The sequence below is a fragment of the Drosophila tropicalis genome, unplaced genomic scaffold (assembly GCF_018151085.1).
Source record: "Drosophila tropicalis isolate 14030-0801.00 unplaced genomic scaffold, ASM1815108v1 contig_330, whole genome shotgun sequence".
In the NCBI taxonomy this organism is placed as follows: Eukaryota; Metazoa; Arthropoda; class Insecta; order Diptera; family Drosophilidae; genus Drosophila; species Drosophila tropicalis.
In genome coordinates this window covers 187,452-192,027 of record NW_027172788.1, presented here as the reverse complement: position 1 = coordinate 192,027, position 4,576 = coordinate 187,452, and positions in this window count along the sequence as shown.

The window sequence follows — 4,576 nt, the reverse complement described above, 5'->3', positions numbered from 1 at the left end:
GGAAGTCTTTTCTATCGGTTTGAGAAAAAATTTTTATGGATTCGGTTGTTACTTTTTATTTTTATATATGTAACTCAAAAATTTTGAAAGAGAGAAAAATTATCTCAGCTGTGTTTTGCACAGTGAGCCAGAGACGTGGAAAGATAGAAGTGTAGAATAAAAGTTAAATGATTATATTGTTTTCCAGTTTAGATAGGACACCAGTAGTTCTTTTCAGTTTGAGTTTACTTTATTGAATCATTCTTAATTCTGTTACAATTGTTAACTATAGCTAAGACCGCGTAGCTGCGCTGCTAGAAATGCAGGCAGAGGAGCGGTATGCTTACATTAGAGTATGTATGTGTATATGCTGCCCCAGCGGGAGAGTGAGGATGTATCAATACACTTGAATGTTGTGTACATAAATATTGTAACAAAGTGCCACAATATGTTTGTAATATTATTAATATGATATTTCGGAACATGCTACAGAAGAGTAGACATGCGTAGGCTTACAACTTGAACAATGGTTTAATTAAATCTATGCCTACGCATGTTTTTTTACTAATAGCCTATCAATGGTTGGTTAGTAAGTGTACTGTGCAACAAGTGCAAACTCGTACGTATTTATGCTTAATATATATTTAAAATTTCAATTATTATTTACTCCTTGCGTGTCTTCGCTCTTTGGCGAAGTTGGACCGTGTTGTTCATGAGACACTTTGGGTAGTGCTGTCGGTCCTTGTCGTCAAGTCCTGTGTTGAGGAGGTCCTAGAGGAGCTTCCTCTCACGCCTTAGCCTGGCGTATTTCCCTCCTCTCGACTTCCTTTTGGGGTCTTCTTTTCGCTTCTCTTGGCGAGCCCGGTACTGAGCTATCGTGAGTGGGCGTGGTCCCTCGTTTGGACACACTTTTTATTTATTCCATCAAGTAGAAATGGAAAGTACCTGCTGCATTTGTGTAGCAGCATATGTTTGGTACACTCAATAAGAAGCATATTTGTATTCTTGTGTCTCCTTTCACTGGGAATTTTTCTCAAGCTAGTTCTAAATATATTGTTCTTATCCGCACTAGAGTTAGCGAGCTTTGAGGGGAGTGGCTTTGTTCACTTCTGAACAGCTCAATTATGTTTTCTCTAACGCCCGGGTTCCGTCTGGTAACTCTTTGAAAGAAGTTATCCATCATTACCGTTTCTCATTTTCGTGCTTATTTGTATTTTTTTTTTTTTATATATTTCTTCTTGTTTTTATCACACACACATACGTGCACAAAATTTTCTCTTCCAGTCGCGATCTACCTTCTGTTAAAAGTATAATCCAGGGGTAGGCACAAAGAGAGCCAGCGCAAACTGTCAGTGTTGTGCTCAAACCAGCACAATCGATGATCTGCTGCAAGAAAATAAATGAGAAAACAACCCCCAAGTTAATTTTTTCATGTGCATTTATCCAACAACGCGACATAGATGCGCTCGAGTTGAAATGCTGCAGCAGACTAATTCTGTTTTTACGCTCTCAAGGGCACTTCGTGTTGACTTCGGCATGCACACAGATGGTAAAACGATCATATGCCGAAGAAAAGTGCCCGCACGGGCTATGGGTGCCTACCTCTGGTATAATCAAATAAAAATAAGAAGCAAACGAAAAAAAAAAAAAAAGAGTACCAGTAAAACATATAAACAAATTTACGATGATATGTTTCCGCCAATGGATGAAGATGCAACACCCATATCTTGCAGCCCTCAACTTCTAAGAGTGGATACTAATGAAAAATCTAGCAGCATTCCACAAGCTTGCACTATAACTCTGAATGATTTCATAACTGTTGCCTACAAACGTTCACAAACAAAACGCAAAAACTTATACAGCCCACTGCCGACCCCCAAAGTTGTCAGAACAAACTCCCCACAATCAATTCAACAACAAAATAATAGCACTAACCATAGAATACATACAGTGAGTCAAAAAAGTATTGGCACACTTGAAAAATCCAACTTCTAAGAGCTGTAACTTTTTTGTTAAAACAGCTATATGTATGTAAATTAAAAATTACATTTATTAAAATCATATACATATTATATTTAATCTTGAACAAAAAAAAATTATATTTCAGCTTTGGTTCATTTGCAAAATACAAAAATGTAAATATAGGCACAAATTTTCATCAAAAAGTTTTGGCACACGCTTTATTCTAGAACGCTCTTTCGTTTCCACAATGGAAATCTACCGTTATTTTTCATTTTTTGTTTTACTTTTGCGTTCGTTTTGGGTGTTGCACGTGTTTGCAATTACTTTTAATCAGAAAATTAAGAAGACAAGGGCAAAATGGCTAGAGGTGCTGAAATTTCTTTGGAGATCCGAAAACTGATCATTAAACTCTATTTGGAAAATAAATCTTACCGGGAAATCGGCACTCTTGTGGACAGATCATGGTCTAGTGTAAGAACTCAATGCTTCCAGAATGATGCTACAGAAGTTGTGTCCCGAAGTTTTAGATGGAGCACATGGCAATCTCACAGTCGATTTCCTTGACAGCATTAATGACGTCAATATCCACAGTGGCAACGCTAGAAAAGACAACAACTGCAGTGGCAGCGCTGGAAATGTCAACGACCACAGTGGCACCGCCAAATATAGTAGTGTTGAACACCGACCCAACCAAATGGTAAACAAGTTATTGGATTCACCAGCAGCAGCTCTGTCGCTGGCAAAGGAAGTCGCTATTCATAATGGTGAGACTTGTGCTCGCACTTGCATTTCTCAGATACAAAATATTGCGCAAATATATGACTTGGATGCTGTAGGCTTTCGAATGCTGTTTATTGCCAAGCTAAATGGTAAAGCACAACAGTGTCTTCACAGCAGTGCGACACGTATTCTCGAGCCGATTGATCAGCTGTTTGACCCACTTTACTTGTCATTTGAATATAAAATGTCGAAAGCTGAAGTTAGAAGCAAATTTCAGGATCGCAAGTGGCTAGCCAGCAAGAATTTCGGTTCTTATTTTGATGAAAAAATGAGGCTGGCTTATGACATATACAAGTGAGTTCGAGAAGTTTATAGAAAATTATGGCATTAAACATATTAAAATCGCAACCGGATCTCCACAAGCAAACGGACAGGTAGAAAGAATTAACCGAAGTTTGGGTCCGATGATTGCAAAACTAGTTAAACCTGAGAAGGGATTGCATTGGGATTTAGTGGTAGATCAGGTGGAGTATGCAATGAAGTGCGAAACAACTTCCAAGTGTTATGTTATTTGGAACGTCACAAAGAGGGCGAATAGTAGATGAATTAAAAGAGAAACTAGAATTGGTAAATCAAGATATCACACAGAAGAGATTAAAAAAAATTAGGAATGATTCAACTGAAGCTCAAAATAATGCTCAGTCTTACAACAAAGCTTATTATAATAAAAGCAAACGAGAACCAAAAGAGTTTAAGCAAGGTGACTATATGTATGTAATGGTAAAAAAATTTGATAGCACAGTTGGTACTTCAAAGAAACTAATTTCAAAGAACAAAGGACCTTACCGAATAGAAAAAGTTTTAAAAAATGACAGATTTTTACTAAAAGATGTGGAAGGTAACTCTTAGTGATTAAGAGATATCGATATCAACACTGTGATATCGATGACTTCTAAAAGGAGACAACTCGGATACCTTCTTCCTTCCGAAAAGCTCGCAGCGAACGGACGTGTAATAAAAGCAGAAAATAATTAAGCCATCCATTGCAATTTGAGAGTAAAACAAATAAATGAATAAACCATTGTACCTCTTACAATATATTGTTGTTGTTTATATGGTTTTCCATTCTTGTTTTTACCAATCCTTCTAAGCATTTGAGAACTACGCTCAGCAGGCACATAGGTCTATTGTTTGTAATTATAGCTGAGTCTAGGTTCTTTTTAGGGACCGGTACTACTTTTATCTTTCTCCGACTAGCTGGTATGTCACCGTTGTATAGAGTCTCCAAAATTTGGATTTCTGAGGGGGGTATAGCTAGAAGCATTTTATATGAGATATTGTCGGTAAATCGTTGTCAGTAAAGTTTGAGTTCATTTTAATGCAATCTGGAGTGTACTGGTACTGACGCTATTTGGTTAAGCAATTTTACGTGATCCTCATCAGTTTTTTCGTTCTTTGTCGGTTTAAATTTTTTATATTGCTTAAGGGCTGCAATTTTTTGCCACATTTCTTTTGCGGAATTAGTTTTTGAAATTTCGTTCATTAGCTTGTCCATGTTGTTTTTTCTAACCTTATGTAGGTAATTGTTAAGTGTTCTTATGCTTTTTAAATAGATTAATGCGTCTGTGTAAAGATTTGTTTTATAATATTTTTATCTGCACGCATTTCTAAGTTTAAAAAGTCTGTCTGTCTGTTTTTTTGGTGTGTATCTGTTTTTTTGGTCTATAGAAATTATATTCTGTCTGGTTATTTTTTGTGTAGTTGAGGTCAAGTTGTCCAGTGAAGAAACGTGAATTTTTGTGAAGTCTTCGTATGTTTCGTCTAGTTCTAGCATATTTGGTAAATGGTTGCTGATTGATATTTCTGCGTTTGTCGCTGTCCACTTTGGGTTGAGGTTGTAGTTGTTAATTAACGT